We start from the raw sequence: 16,716 nt of genomic DNA, 5'->3' as shown, positions 1-16,716 counted from the left end.
CTTGCTTACATTCAACATAAACTAATACGATCATGGGGTGTTACAACTTCATTATTACTGGAGCATAACAGTCAGTAAATTATGCATTGAGACATAGGAAAATTGCATTGAATTCCCTTTCACGGTCGACATATGCTTCGGCCCTTAGATGTATACCACCCTTGTCTGGGGTGATCACTTTTGCGAACATAGGGCCATCTTCACGACATAGAAAATGTTTGCTAGAAGGTCAGTTTCATTCCCCATTTGTAGATATAGCGATCTGTTGGCCATATAATGTGCTTGAGGACTTCTGAGTTTATATACTTCGAATTTTTCAAACAGTATATAGTTTTAAGGTTTCTTTACCCGGCCAGTTGTTCCATCATAGCAGCTCAGTGAATATTGGATACAGAGATGGCAATCCAGTGATTTAATGCGCCACTTTAGAGATGATTCTGGAGTATTATATTGGTTCACATGTAGCGCTGTCTATTTATTGGCGTGTTGACAGTATTGGGGCCAGAAATGGCAGTCCGTTAATTCTTCAGAGGTATTATCTGAACGGTTTCTGGAATTATCAGTGCCAATCTGACCTCAGCGTGAATTACCGGCGCTCGTAATACCAGCAACAAAAATATCGGCAACGCCTGAAACCTGCGGCAGTCATATCACTGTCATATCACAAGATTGCAGCTTTTATAGAATAGGTGTATATACTGGGAGATCCTCTGCCTCCTCTGTGTGATGATCAAGCACAGAATAAGTATTCTGGAAGCCAGAAGGATATCTCACTGTATACACACCTAGAAAAATAAGGTAATGGAAGTCATTTCCTAGTTACATCACCAAGCAGTTATGTTACTGGCACTGAACCATTCAAGACAGAGGGCAAAGGGCAATTAATTGCTACTCATTTTCCCACCTTTATGTTGTCCTTTGAAAATGAGAAATGTATTAACATGTTGCAATAAAGCAGTTGGGTGATGGGGTATTGCGTGTGGCTTAGAGCCATTATCTCACATTTTTAATAACCTGGACTTCATACCAGGGGGCTCGGAATCATACTTCTGCCGATGAGTGAGAGGTGGTCTGAAAGAACTGATGCAATTATATGCAGGGGGAGACCCACGCTCGTTTGAGGAATGTAAAACAGAGTTTGCTTTAAATGAAAACGAGAGGTTTAGACATGCTCAAGTAGACCACTGGACCTCCGACCCTGAGGTCAAACAGAAAGCAACAAGAGCATTCTGTACTGCTTTAGCGCTTTTGGCTAAAATCGATTTTAGGTGTGCATCCACCACCATTTTGTACTGGTTTAGTGCTTTTTACTTAATTTGAATTTAGGCATGCTACCAATTTGCTAACTGATCTATATAACTGGGCATTTCCAATGTGCCCAATGATCTCCGTCTACTTGGCTGCCTGGTGTAATTCTACTGTTGCATAGTGTTTGACCCTCTCACCTGGTATCCTCGGGCCCCCTCCACCTCTGCTCTCCCCTCATGGCTCTCTCCATCTCCCCTATCTTTTCTAACTTGTTCTCTATCTCATATCCTACTTCTCTCACTAAGTCTTGAAGGAAGAAACTAAAAATGGCATTCATGAGTTCCAACACTGACCTGCCCATCGCAGACACCGACATCAATGTCTCTAGAAAATCACTGACATTATCTTTGCTGTTCCCTCTTCTAAGGTATGGACCCCCCATATGGTCTCTTCTCCCCTTTCTCCTCCTCTCACACTACTGGTGGCACCAGATGGGAAGTGCTCTTCGCGTTCTTTACATCTTCCAAATGCACCACTAATGTCTATTATAATGGCCCAGGGCTCTCAACCCAATCCCTGCCTTATTGACAGGTGTTCTCCTTCTCTCTTCAACTTCCCTCCCTCTCCTTCCATCCCTCCTCCCCTCTAAACCCAGAGGTGGCCCCCAACCCCTGTGCCCCCCGCAAATCTTTTAAAGGGGAAAACCATTCACTTAGCCACTCTCAATTCTCGCTCTGCTATCAAACATTCCTCTGACATCTGTCACCTCCTTGAAGACCTTGATGCCCTTGCTCTCACTGAGATGTGGTTCAAGGCCAGCTCAGTCATTGCTTTTGACACTCTTCTCCAAGAAGGCTACAATATCCTGTCCAATCCCAGGATGGTTGTGATCTTCCCTAAGTGGGTTCCTCCCTCCATCATCCCCACTCAAAACTACCCATCCTTTGAAAGCCTAGTCTGCAGGCTTTCTGTCTCACCTACTTTCTCTCTTACTCTCACTGCCTTCTACAGACCCCCCAGACCCTCCCCCCTATTCCTCTCAGAATGGGCAGACCTGTCCTCCTCTCTTCTTGCTTCCTCTGCCAAACTTATCTACTTTGAAGATTTCACCATACATCTCGACTCTCTCGATGGTGCCACTACTCTCTTCTGCAACCTCTGCAGCACTCTTTCCCTCTCTATCCTTCCTTCTGGCCCAATCCACTCGGCCAAACATACCCTTGATGCTCTCATCTCAACAGACAACCCTCTCTGCTGATCTGACCACTCTCTCCTCTCTTCTCACACTGATCTTACCTGTCCCCTGACGCCTCCACCTGCACTGCGTGTCTCATTCTCCGTCAATCGACGGATGAAGCATGTGCCAGTCACTGAATTTGCCTCTTCCTTCATCCCTCTTCCGGCCCCCTCATTAGCCTTTCCCTCTAACACTGTTCTTGCTAACATCTACCTCTCTATTTCCCATGCCCTGGACATCCTTGCCCCATTCATGAGGATTCGCATGAAGCCTGCCTCCAATGCAACTCTTGGTATGACTCCGACTTGGCCGCTTTGAAACGCAAGTGCAAAGCTGCAGAGCAGAAGTAGCTAGCATCTAGCTCATCCTCTGACAAACTTGCATACCGCCTACTCCAAAGGCAATACCATCTCCCATCTTCTCCAAGAAGAGGGCTCATGAGTGTTAGGAAAGATTTCCATGTATGTGTAATTTTCCCTCCAGTTGTGAACCCCCCAACTTTTTGCTTTTATCTGACCATCGTAGCCTGGCTTTTTCCAGTGGAGTCCCGCCTTCTACTGTGCTCCACTAAACTTTTGCCCATTTTGTTCTGGGGAAACTGACATGCCCTTCAGACTGTCAGTACTGGGAGACTTTGTTTGCCTTAGTCTTTCACTTAGTTGACATTTGTTGGTAACATGTTATGAGTGCACAGTGTACCTTACAGTAAAGTGTGCTGGGCTCTCTTTCATTTTTAAGGCCCTAGACACCCTGGACGGGTTTTTGGTGAATGTACAAGTGTGTTCAGGACGGAACTGGTGGCATCAGTTACTTTTAAAGAATTTTTGACTCTTTTCTATGGTCCAACCCGCGTTTACCGCGTTTGGACCAGGACAGTGGCCAGTGCCTGAAATAGACATGCCACAAAGTCCTTTGTCCTGTCCTTTAGCCGTTTGGTCCCTCTGCCTTCCCAAGGTCAAGCAGACCCAGGAAATTCCTTATTTGGTCATGCAGACCCCCACACAAACTGAAGCTTTCGTGGGCTTCTGCATGCCTTGTGTGTGCGCCCAGGATTTGGGCGGGAGCTGAGTTTCTCTCCTAGGTCTGGAATTATGAGAGTCTGCCGCGCTGAATGTACTTTTGAGCACAAGGGTCCACACTTCCTAGGGACTGGACTGCATATTAGTTAGGGTTGAGACTCTTGAAGAATTGCTTAAAGTATATTTGCACTGTCTGACTCTGTTCTGTTACAGGTTGTGGATCTGCCCTTATTTAATATTCCTTTAGGCCAATAGTAACTGTATATATGTTTCCTAGTATAGTGTTGTGTTAGTATTGTTATTATTGGTGTGGTTTCACCTTGTGTTTGATTTAAAAGGCCTTTAATAAATGTATATGTATGTTTGATATATACACATGACAGAGTACTTTGTGGTGTTGTTTGCTGTGTATTCTAATTGTGGACTTTTGATCACCCTCACCCCTCCCGAGACCTAGTCTTGACCGCCGCCAATGCTTCCTTGATTGACCTGGCTTGTCCAGAAGGTTACACTGTTCCAAGAAACTAGGCTGGCCTTCTGAACCTCTGTCAACCAGGTCAGAGTTCAGAAAGCCATCTTAAATTGGTGGCAATGGTGGGATAGGATCAAAAGGTACCCAGTGTTGCACACTGGTAAAGGTACCCAGATTACACTTACCCAGGACACATAGTGACCTTAGTAGAACCTTAACTGTAAAGAGTAATGACCTATGTTAAAACGTGGAAGGAATAACTAACATAATCTTGAATGCTTCCAAATCAGAGACACTGAGAATGCTGTGTACATAAAGAGGCTTATGCATTCAAGGTACCAAAGGTGAAATGATCCAAATGATCATGGATTGGCAAGAGGCTCAGCTCGATGCCATTGCTTCAGATGAGAGTACAGAAGATGGTGGGGCTGCTCCCACTGACCGCTCTAGCAGAGTTGTCACAGCCCTCCTCCATGGGGTCCATGAAGACAGGGATGATAAAGAGTCCCAGGTTTTATCTGTTGGCTCTGATGCTGAAGCCATGCTTGAATTCAAGAAACAAGAACTGCTATTTAAGCAGAAGGAGCTCGAGTTCAATATGGAAAAGCTGATAGTTGAGCAAGCAGAAAAACAAAAGGACAGGGCTCACGAGTTGGAACTGGCCAAGATTCAGGTGTTACATCCAGGTCAAAGAAGAAGTCTGGCGTTTCCTATCCCGACGCTTCCCTGCTGGGGAGAACGCATTTACAAGCTCCGTTGTGGAGCAGATACAGGTTGCCATGGCGCCTGTGCATGCATCGGAAGAAAGCACGTCAGCTGACCCGTTCCGGCTGTCACGAAACGCCTTTTGGAATTCTCCTGCACGCACCCGCTGCCTCCTTGCAGCTCCTCGCCTTACTTCGTTCCCGACATACAGCTACTAAATCCGGTACAAGAAAACAAGGTAACTCAATTCCACCATTAGTTGGGAACTTCCTGTCTTCACGCCCACCGTTGACTCCCTTGGGTATTTTTCTGTACGGCTGAACGCTGCTGGTTCATTGCTCTCCTTCCTGTGTGAATCTCCTGATGTGTTACTTTGGGACTACTGCATACTTCCGGAAACATCATTAAATGCAATATTGACGCTTACCTGTTTGCACCAACCCGTCACTAGTGCGACCCTCGTGCCGCCCGGGTACTTTTCCTGTACTAACATTCCCCTTTGTTATTTTCTCCTGTCGTTGTGAACTCTCAAACTGGACCTCTTTGATCCTAAGGAGATTCTTCCTTCAGGTCTGCATTTTGGGTTACTATTCTTCTGTGAATGTCCATTAGGTTATATTATCCTTTATGGTAATAGGGTTTTGTCTTTTCTTGTAGCTGCTTCACCATTTTGAACCAAGCCGTCCATTGCCTAGGTATACCTTTAGTAATTTTGATCCTATTGACCTTCCGTCCTCAACTTTGCATATCTAATCATCTTTGTATTCCTTTACAGCATTGGTTTTGTGGTGTATGTTCTCCACGCTTTTTTAGGTGATTAGCACCTCTGACTGTTCGGGCTGAAACGGCAGAGAGGCACATCGTAGAAAAGAGCCCCTCTTTTGAGGAAGCCTGAATCATTGAATTCAGGGGAGCTGGAATTGAGGCCAAAACACGAGTCCTTACTTGACATCCGTCTCCAGGGTCCTTATCCAGATACAGTGACCTGTCCACGGAGCGGTGAGTAACATCAGGCAATAACTAGCTCCGCCAAGGGATCTGGAAATGGGTCTGGGTCCTCCTCTCATCCACGGTTTCCTAAATATGTGCTCATTATGTATGATGAACAGAATGACATCATAGACTGTTATCTGCATTTGTGTATGCATGTGGAGTACAAGAGTTTGTGGATGCTGACATGATTGCATGGTTGCTCAGTCGACTACCCCATTCTGGCTACAGTGCCATTATGGAAATGTCAAAGGCTGACAGAAAAGACTTAGTAAGATTGAAGCAAACTCCCCTCTTAAAGTTTGAGAAGACTACCGCTCAATACATGAAGAGATTTAGTGAGTAGAAAAAGACAGAAGGTAACACTTGGGTGTCTTAGGTTACTGATTCCTTGAAGAACTGGACTGGCTGGGTTGAAGGCTATAAGGCCAACACCTTTGAGGGTATGATATGTTTGGTCATGCTTGAATATAGTTTTGCATCTTGTTCCCCTGAGCTCAAGCAGCACTTGACTGATTGAAAGTAGATAGCTCTTAAGAAGCTGGCCTGTGCAGCAGATTTGTGGGTGTCACACAGAGCGTCCCATAAGAATAAGACTTCTCCTGGTAAGCAGGAGGAGGGTGGGAAGAACAAAGATAAGGAGGGTGGGGGATCTAATAAAACATCCTCCCAAAAGAGGTACAAAAAGAAAAACAAGGGTAAATCCAAAGAGAATGTTCAGGGTAGTGGGAATTATACTCCCAGAGAGAACTCTTTTGTGGAGCAGGTGACCATGTGAAGGTGTGAAGGGGGACCCCAGATGTAAGGTCAAAACCTTGGGGGTCTACTCTGTGAGTCTGCCCTTCCCCTCCTATGAGGAGGAAAATATCACAGGGGCATCCTTCTCCTCCGACTCCTTCCCCAGTGGGATTATGATCTGAGGTAGTCCTAGTTTCCCAGGGTTCCTGGGAGGCTAAAGTCTCAGAGGCTTGTGCTAGTATTCCGGAAATACCAAGCACTACTTTAAAGACAGTGTGCTAATCAATGGAGTAGATGTTCCTGCCCTTAGGGATAGTGGGGCCAGCAGAATTGCGGTGAACTCCACTTTGGTAAACCCAGATGAGTTTGTCAGAGCTCCCCTGATGCCCACCAAGTTAGCTGATGGCCCCCCTCTCAAGTTCCCAGTAATGCCTGTAAATCCTACTATAAATGGTGCAATTGCCAGGATTCCAGTGAGCATACAGAGGCATGTCCCAGGTAATGTCCTGCTGGGGAATGATCCCAGAGACTTAGGTCTTGTGAGTGACATAGCAGGGAGACCATGCACAAGATCACAAACAAGGCTGCCTTAGCCAAGACCAAGGCAAAGCCTAAGCCAAAGGGGAAACCCAAGTCTAAAGAAGTCAAGAAAGACAAGAGAGCGAAAGAAAATATTCCCCCCTAACTCACCTACCACTGAGGTGGAGGTAGTTGGCGAAACACCTGAACCTTAAGAGGAAGAGGTGTTGCCTGAAATTATCTATCCACATGACCATCCAGAAATCCAAAGTTTGTAGGTTGAAGGTGGTCCTGATAGAGCTGAGTTTAGTAAGGGCCAATGTGTGTGCCCATCTTTGGAAGGCCTTAGGAGACAGGCCTGCTCCCAGCTTGAGGGCGAACCTCCTGGGAAGCATAGGATCTATTGGGAAGGTGGGCTCCTGTACAGGGAGCCTACCGAGTCCACAGAAAGAGACCATAGGAGGTTGGGGGTTGCCCTCATGTACGACCCTTCCTCTTGCAGCTGGCACATCAAGTCCCTCTTACTGGTCATCTTGGAATCAAGAGAACCAAGCAAAGGTTAGCCATGCACTTCCATTGGCACAAGATGGGGTCCAGGTAGAAAGTCACTGCAGGAGTTGTGCCACCTGCCAGTTATCTGGGAAAAGTGGCACAACAATCCAGGCTCCATTGGTACCACTCCTAGTTGCAGGGGTATCATTTGAGAGGATAGGGAATTGACATTGTTGGTCCCCTTGACCCTCAGACATCCTCAGGCATAGGTTCATCCTGGTGCTGGCCGGCCATACCACCAGGTATCCTGAGGCATCCCATTAAAGACAGTAACTGCCAAGCCAGTTGCTAAAGCTTTGCTTGGCATATTCACTAGGGTTGTCTTCCCTAAACAAGTTGTGTCTGATAAGGGCAACAACTTCATGTCCAAGTACATGCACACCATGTGGAAGGAGTCTGGGGTTAATTATACATTTTCCTCAGCATACCACCCACAAACAAATGGTTTAGTTGAAAGGTTCAATAGAACCCTCAAAAGTATGATTGGGGCTCTGAGCCCCAGAGGGGAAAATGGGATCTCCTTCCATGCTTATGCTTACTTTTTGCCTACAGAGAGGTACTTCAAGAGGGGGTTGGCTTCAGCCCCTTTGAGCTTCTTTTTGGTCACCCTGTTAGAGGACTCTTGGCTATAGTCAAAAAGGGGTGAGAGATGCCTACTCCCCCTATCACTACCAACATAGTGGACTATGTGCTAGGATTGAGGAAGAGAATGGTCCTCCTGATGGCTCAGGCCATTGATAAGTTGAAGGTTGGGCAATCGCTGGTGAAACACTGGTATGACCAGAAGGCTTCCCTTGTCAACTTTAAACTGGGCCAGCAAGCCTTGGTCATGAACCCTATAAGACAGGGTTGTCCAACATACGGCCAGCAGGCCACAATGCGGCCCTCCAAGCCATTTTATGTGGCCCGTGAGGCTCAGGAACACAAAGGATTAGGGTTATATTTGTTGTTGTGAGGCCGAAAAAAAACCTTGGACCCAGCAGATATATTTATATATGCAATGTTTGTCGGGTATCTGTATCAGACAAACATTGCATATTATAACACACCCCCCTCCACTACACGCACCTTTTAAAGGTTTTGTGGCTAATTGCGAATGTTAGGTCTCGAAAGAAAACGTTTTAAGCCCTGATCCCAAGCATTGTTTTCTGGCTTGTTAGCAACCTTCCCATTTCTTATCCCACCTAAAGCACTGGAGGTGTCCAAAAGTGACTGAACCTTGCACGTGGGTGCTGCCCTGCTGACCCCCGACCTGTCAAATATGACACATGGGTCAAGGAAAGGCGCTATTGGCTTAAAGTTCTGTAACGCTGTGCCCATAATTCTGAAACCATGCCAGCAGAGAAGAAAATATCAAAGCTGAAACATGCGTTTTCTACCACTGTGCACCTCTGACTCAAGTGCTGTGATACCTGCGCATTTAAGCACTGTATGCAAATAGGGGGGGCATTAAAGAGGGTGGATTGGGGTGCACACTGCACAAAGGCTGCCCTGGTGAAAGAGTGAAAGGGGAAAGGCGAATCAGGATGCGTGTGGTCTACCCTCCGTGGCATCACTGGTATTGGAATGCCACATTAAAACTGAGGCCAGAAATATGGTGTTTGGCCTCAGGAGTGTGGGAACAGCTTGGTGGGAAGGCAGGGGCTTACTTCCATCTGTCAGCGGAGGCCTTTCTCCAGATGCAGCACTGTGCACAGAAGCTCCATGCCACGGCACCTGAGTGCACGGCACAAGTGATGAGGGCACCTGAGTGCTCGACCGCAGGTGATGAGGACCTTCTGTCGGCAGCCCGGGGTCTGCACTCCCAGCTCTGCTTTCAAAGCATTGCCGGCAAATGGAGTGTCCCTGTAGCCGAGAAGAGTGCTCGACAGACGGGGCTGGCTATGCCCCACACGCCCCAGCCCCTTTCCAAGGCAGCATGGAGCAGTGTGCGATTGTTGCCTCCAAGAGTAGCAGGCACCTCCTCCTAACCAAGGTTCACCCCTGCTGCCCATGGTCTCCGAGGCCAGCTGTTCTGTGGGGGTGGGTGGCACAGCACCATGACAATGGTGAACTTAGAATGCACCACCCAGGGCACACTGACTTAAAAACGAACTAGCAGCATGCAGGCCTCAGTCACATACAATCTAGCAGCGTGCAGGCCTCAATCACATACAAAGTAGCAGCATGCTGGCCTCAGTCACATACAATCTAGCAGCATGCAGGCCTCATTCACTTTCAAACTAGCAGCATGCAGCCCTCAGTCACTTATAAACTAGCAGCATGCAGCCCTCAGTCACTTATAAAGTAGCAGAATGCAGGCCTTTGTCACTCACAATCTAGCAGCGTGCAGGCCTCCATCACATACAAAATAGTAGTACGCAGGCCTCAGTAAATACAAACTAGCAGCATGCAGGCCTTAGTCACATACAAACTAACTAGCAGCATGCAGGCCTCAGTCACGTTCCTACTAACTAGCAGCATGCAGGCCTCAGTCACTCACAAACTAGCAGCATGCAGACCTCTGGTTAATTTATTTATGAAAGGTTTGTCGGATACGTGGACCCGGCGGATTGATTTATTTATGCAATGTTTGTCGGATACCTGTATCCGTCAAACCTTTCATGAATAAATGAACCAGGTTGTGGGGGTCATGGCTTCCGGGAGGGCTGGGTCAGTGCCTGCCTTCTCCCCCTCGCTTAGCGGGGCTTCCTGAATGGTCCAAACCCCTGCCCTCTTGCTTGCAACTCATACTTACCTGGCAGGGGAGAATCTGTAATCAGAAAGGCAGATATCCCAGGGTGAGGCTCATCCATTGCACATCGGATTTGCTGACCCCTGCAATGTCCCCAAATGCGGGATACTCGACTGCATTATTTCTGGTAGTGGGGTACTGCATTCGCGCTTTCCCCTGATTTATTGGTGAAAGAAAAAGTTAAGTGTGCGAGTCAGGTTGTTTGCACACACTGTCCCTGGTCTTGTAGCAGAGTTTATTTTGCTGCAGTCAAGAGGGCCAGCCCTGAGCAGCTCAGGGGGCCACAGCCCTGATGTATTGGTGAAAGAAAGAAAAAGTCACATATGTGAGTAGGTTGGTTGCATATTTTGGGCACAACCAGCATGACAATGTGTTACATCAGTGACCGTGCTGTTTTACACTGTGGACACATTGATCATTAACATCTGCTGTGTTGTAAAATGTTCTTGTCTGCTGTTGGTGACATGCAATTTTCATGTTCCCCTTTAGAACTGATTGTAAACTTATGGCTTTTTGGTCACTTTTTCTGCTGTAAAATGCAACCCCCCCCCCAAACCCGCCCTGGATCCTTATAGCTCCCTCGCTACGCTTGGTCGCCCAAACTATTTAAGAAAAATATGAACACATACACACAAAGAAATCACAAGCAACTAACCTTTGACCACTACCCCTGACACCAAAAGCTATCTTTGGGACTGCATGGCTATCACTTTCTTTGATGCTATTGTGTCAAAGGTCACACACTATCGCTTTTTAATATACTGCTTTGGGTGAGGTTGTTGACTTTTGGCTTGCCGGCCCACTGGGTGACAAAATGTTAATGCTTCGGCCCCACATTCAAAAAGGTTGGAAAATCCTGCTATAATGCCTAGAGCCTTACAGGATAAATGGTCAGGCCCTTACTCAATAGTGGAGGCACTGGGTGAGGTAAACTATGTAGTGAATCTTGGAAGGGCTGGACAGGCTCCAAAAGTGTTCCACATGAATAGGCTGAAGGCGTTCATCCCTAGGGTTGAAATAGCTGCACTGCTCTTGGCTTCAGATATAGAAGAGGAGGAGGAATCAGAACCTCTTCCTGACCTGTTCCAAGGCAGTCAGTCCTTCAGGCAGCTCCATTGAGAGTGTCAAAGTGGCTCCTAACCTGTATTCTGTTCAGCAAGATAAGGTGAGACATTTGCTGAGTCAATTCTCCCCCTTGTTTTCCATAGTTCCTGGTTTGACACCTTGGTGAAAACATGACATGGACACATGCGATACTGTACCTATTAAACGTAGGTGATACAGGATATCAGATAAGGTGAGATCTTATATCAAGACAGAGTTCAACAAGATGGTAGATCTTGGGGTGATTGAGCCCTCCGGTAGTCCTTCGTCCAGTCTTGTGGTGCTGGTACGAAAGGCAGGTAGCTCTGAGCTGAGGTTCTGTGTGGCCTACAGGGCTCTGAATGCTGTCACCAAGACCGATGCACACCCCTTTCCTAGAACACATGAGCTGGTGGATACCTTGGGTGCCTACAAGTACCCCAGAACATTTGACTTCACTGCAGAGTATTGGCAAATATCCCTAGCAGAGCATGCCAAAGAGAAGACAGCATTCACAACTCCAGAAGGCCTTTACCAGTTCAGGATAATTCCATTTGGATTGAAGAATGTACCTGCCACTTTGCAGAGGGTTGTGAATCATGTCCTTAATGGGTTGGATGAATTCTGTCGTGTATATCTGGATGACATAGCAGTTTTCAGTGCCACCTGGGAGGATCATGTGAAACACCTCAGAATTGTGTTGCAGGCCCTTCAGAAGGCCCACTTAATCATAAAGGCCAGCAAGTGCCACATTGGTGACAGTTCAGTGGTCTACCTTGGACATGAAGTAGGTGGAGGGAGCATTCAGCCTCTACCCAGTAAAGTACAAGCAGTACAAGACTGGCCTACCCCCACTACTCAAACCCAGGTGAGAAACATTTTAGGTCTCACTGGGTGTTACAGAAACTTTATGGCAGACTATGGTACCATAGTTGCCCCCCCCCCCACCATTACTGCTCTCACAACTCCAAAGAACCCCAGGAAGCTCTCTTGGTCTGAGGAGTGTGGGAAGGCCTTCCATGGCTTAAAAGACTCCTTGTGCCAGGTCCCTGTTCTCAGGGCCCCTGACTACAAAATACCTTTTATTGTGCAGACAGATGGATCTTACAATGGAATAGGTGCTGTACTATCACAGGTAGATGATAAAGGCAAGGAACACCCTATTAGATTAATAAGTCGCCAGTTTAAGGATAAAGAGCTCAGGTGGTCCACAGTAGAGAAAGAATGTTTCTCTGTTGTGTGGGCCCTAGGGAAGCTGAGGCTCTACCTCTATGGGACACACTTCACTGTGCAAACTGACCATAGGCCCTTAAAGTGGCCAATGACTTCACCATTGAGCATAGGCCAGGTGTCCAACAGGGGTTGGGTTGTCCAGAATGTTTAACCTACCTGAAAAAGAAGCTCATCCAGGGGTGGATTAGTTATCCCTGTCCTTGGTCTGGGAAGGGCGAGTGTTAGGAAAAATTTTCATGTATGGCTAATCTTCCCTCCAGTTTTGAACCCCCCCAACTTTTTGCTTTTGTCTGACCTTCCTAGCCTGACCTTTTCCAGTGGAGCCCAGCCTTCTGCTGTACTCCACTGGGCTTTTGCTCATTTTGTTATGGGGAAACTGACATGCCCATCAGACTGTCAGTACTGGGAGACTTTGTTTCCCTTAGTCTTTCACTTTGTTGCCATTTGTTGGTAACATGTTATGAGTGCACAATGTACCTTACAGTACAGTGCGCTGGGGTCTCTCATTTTTAAGGCCCTAGACACCCTCAAGGGATTTCTGGTGAATGTACAAGTGTGTCCAAGACAGAGCTGGTGGCAGCAGTTACTTTTAACGTATTTTCTACTCTTCTCTGTGGTCCAAACCGTGTTTATCGCATTTGGCACAGGACAGTGGGCAATGCCTAAAAGGTCTTTTTCTTCTGTCCTTTGGCCATTTTGCCCCTTTGCCTTCCCCAGGACGAGCAAGCCTGGAAAATTCCTTATTTGGTCAAGCAGACCCTTGCGTAAACCGAAGCTTTTGCAGACTTCTGCATTCCGTGTGTGTGCACCCAGGATGTGGGTTGGAGCTGTCTAGTTCCAATACATATCCTGGGTGCATGGATGTCGGGTTTGCGGGGATGACTGGGACCACTGTGGTCTGTGATTGGTCCACGTTTGGGATGGTTGAATGTGAGCAGATCTCCTATTGGCTTCTCTTCGTTTTGGCACAAAGGAGATTCTGGATAAGAGAAGGCACTCTATTCCAGGTCAATCTTCTGAGTTCACACCGAACATAGTAAAGGAGTCAAGTATCCTGAACCGAAGAAGCAGATCCGGGGAACTGCTGGTGATCCACTGGAAGGTTGACACCTTGACCCCCCGTTTCTCAGCGATCACATCCTGTGCTCACACTAGCAAACAAGCCTTTTCGGAAGTGTTCCTGGACCACCCAGTGACCTTACCAGCTTGTACCGGACCTTTGCTTGGAACTGCCACCGGCTCGAGTTTTGACCGGAGACTTTGGGAACCGTAAACTCTTGGTAGAAGGCACTCTTCCACCGAGTTTAGTACACCTAGCATACCTAGGGCTGAAATTACGAGATTCCACCTGAACCCGAGCCTACGCAGTACCGTGTTGCCCCACTGTGGTGACAAGCTTTGTGGGTGCCTTGCTGCTGTGCCCCCTTGTGCCCTAAGATAAGCTGCAGTGGAACTGGCTTGATCCCTTCACCGGAAGCTGAGAAATCACCATTGTCCCGCCATGGACTGAGGTTCCGGAACGCAGTCCCTGAAAGCCGGAGAGACGCGCAGCTGCTGGACTCGAACCTGCAAGCGAACTGAACTTGACTGACAAAGTTTGGTCCAGAGTGCGTTGAGGGTCGGTGAGTACTTGCATCACTTACCAGTGGCCCCTGGTGCATCCATAAACTTTTACGCACAAATGTCCCCCAACTGCCACTGTCCTTTGTTAGGGTAGCCTGTGCTACCATCCTATTCCCGATTCCTGGAAACAGCTCTGTGCCCTTGTGGAGACACTCCTTGAATAGTGGAACTCTATTCTTCATCACCTTACCCCCTTTCCTGCGATACTACAGCCCCTTGAAGAGTCCCTTGTGTACTTTAATGCATGATCAAGTACTGCCGCACTGAACATACTTTTGAGCACAAGACTCCACACTTTGTAGGGACTGGACTACCTATTGGTTAGGGTTGAGACTCTTGAAGAATTGCCTAAAGTATATTTGCACTGCCTGACCCTCTTCTGTTACAGGTTGTGGATCAGCCATGGTTTAATATTCCTTTAGGACAATAGTTCCTGTATATATGTTTCCTAAATAACTGAGCCTATCACGAGACCCGGGGCCAGATGTTATTTCAAATGCCACCTTAAAGGCCCACCCGAAGCATGGGCTAATATTTTTTATGCAATATTTCAAGATGTGATAAGCACAGGATGTAGCCTGGAAACTTGGAAATATTCAATATTGATACCAATATTTAAGAAGGGAAATCAGAGTTTATCATCTAACTATCGCCGTCACTCTACTTGATATAGCAGAAACATTTTTTGCGAGATTGATACTGTTAGGGAGAATTCTCTGTTTAGGCTGAATTTCCTAACCTAGTGAGTCCCCCAGCAGCTTTGCTGGATTTCTGGAGTTTGTTTTTTTCATCCTGCCAAGAGTGAGACACTTTTCCTCCCACTCTTGGACATGAATGTGGTTGATTTCTTTGAATGTCAATGTGTTCTATGGGCTATGGTGTCTTTTACTCCATAGGGCCTCATGTGTTTTGCTATATGTGTTACACCGCACCCTCTGTGCCGTAACACTGGGGTATCCTAGAGGATCCCCACCATAGACTCCATACCCTGGGACTGACTACTGTCTCCCAGGGCATGTAAAGTCACCATTGGCTTTACTAGACCTAAATTTACTAACAGAACTAGTACAAACCATCCTATTTTGGATGTACTGGTAGGGGTAATTCGATTACCCCTGGGTCTGTTGTTCGAGGGGGCACTGTCCCTTCCCCCTCGTCGAGTTTTGGCTGGTGGCAGTGGATACTACTTTTTATATTCGACCGCAAATATATTCCTATTGGATTCTTCCCATTGTTGGAGGCTAATACTTTTTCACATTAGTCTCTAACATACCGCCGGTTTATTTGTCTTAAATAAATCCACCGGTTGGTATTTTCTGCCAGAACTCGGTTTTTAAAATGGCATATGTGTTCGCCTCTGTAACTCCAAACCAAAGGTTGAGCCCTTTGTTCCACTTTTGGCGGGCTTCTGTACAGAAGCCCTCCAGAGTGGTGCCTTTCTGTCTGGGTACCACAGTGGGTGTAGGAGGGGGTTTAGGCACCCTGGACTGAGTTGCCTTGCCAACTCAAGTCGCACTCTTGTGTGATTGGCCCGAGTTGTGAGCCGCCCCGCTCACCACTTAGCATGTTTGATTGACAGCTAGGCTGAATGAATGGGAGTTTTCTGCATAAAAGCAGGGCTTTTGGGACTGGAACTTCAGAAGTCGCCACATGACCTAAGAATCCAACGAGGGTAAAGCTGAGCCCACATGCAATGACGACACCTCTGGTGGAGCCCTGCTGAACCGACTCACCACTTCCCAACGACAGAGGAGATCTCCCTGCTGGAGAGTCTTCTTCCCCTGACTGTTGGGAACAACCAGTCCCTTGCTTTTTCTCCGCTTCCAGGACGTCTAGTGGTCGAATTGCCCGTGCTGAGCACCCCGGCAACCGGATAGCCACTAACCACTGTACTGCGACCAAAAGTGGTGCCTTGTGACGGAGCACTCCGCGGCCGGTCTCTTCCCTGGTGGTGCAACGATCTTCAACTTTTCCTCACGACGGGATCCTCTCATCTTCTGGCAAAGCCCCGACTTGCATCCACCACCAGGAACAACTGCCCCTGCCGGAGCTGTCTCTTCACTTGCAAGGTACTGTGTCCTCCTGGCTTCCCTTGAAACGGTTAGCGTGAGGTGTCTTAAATACTTACCTTTCCACTGGGTCGCCTACAGACCTTCTTAAACGTTTGTTCTAAAACTGGTCCAACCTTTCGGTGACATTTTGCTACAAAGACTTGAAGTGCATTTCCACTGTGATACTTTTGGGACATACAGCCTTGCCTCTCTCCGAGTGGGCCTGGCCTCTGAACTTTGTGATTTACAGTAGACCCTGCCTTGCTCGCCTTGCATTTGTTTCATAAAAGTGTTGGTACTGAGTTGGTTTCATACCTTGCCTTTTTCTCTCCCTTTCTAACGAATACTAGAGTGCCATCTAGGTTAAAGCATTCACCTCTGTCTGCAAATAAGTGGTGCCGTTGAACCTAGACTTGTCGAAATATTGTTATGGGATTGATATATACTTATAGTAACTGTGATTGAAGTTGTTTGCCATATTAGTGCCAGTGTGTTTTCCATAGTTGTGTTTT

General features: G+C 47.2%; 1 non-coding gene across 1 annotated transcript; it reads left to right on the top strand.

Annotated features, from left to right (window-relative positions):
- The first annotated feature begins 10,209 nt into the window (after positions 1-10,209).
- Positions 10,210-10,373, top strand: LOC138468547 (U1 spliceosomal RNA). The gene has a single exon (XR_011268318.1). It is a non-coding gene; the product is annotated as a U1 spliceosomal RNA (small nuclear RNA).
- The last annotated feature ends 6,343 nt before the right edge of the window (positions 10,374-16,716 follow it).

Source organism: Ambystoma mexicanum, chromosome 4q (assembly GCF_040938575.1).
Source record: "Ambystoma mexicanum isolate Mex_15411 chromosome 4q, UKY_AmexF1_1, whole genome shotgun sequence".
Classification (NCBI taxonomy): Eukaryota; Metazoa; Chordata; class Amphibia; order Caudata; family Ambystomatidae; genus Ambystoma; species Ambystoma mexicanum.
The sequence above is the reverse complement of the archived record's forward strand: the minus strand, read 5'-3'. Positions and strand labels throughout refer to the sequence as shown.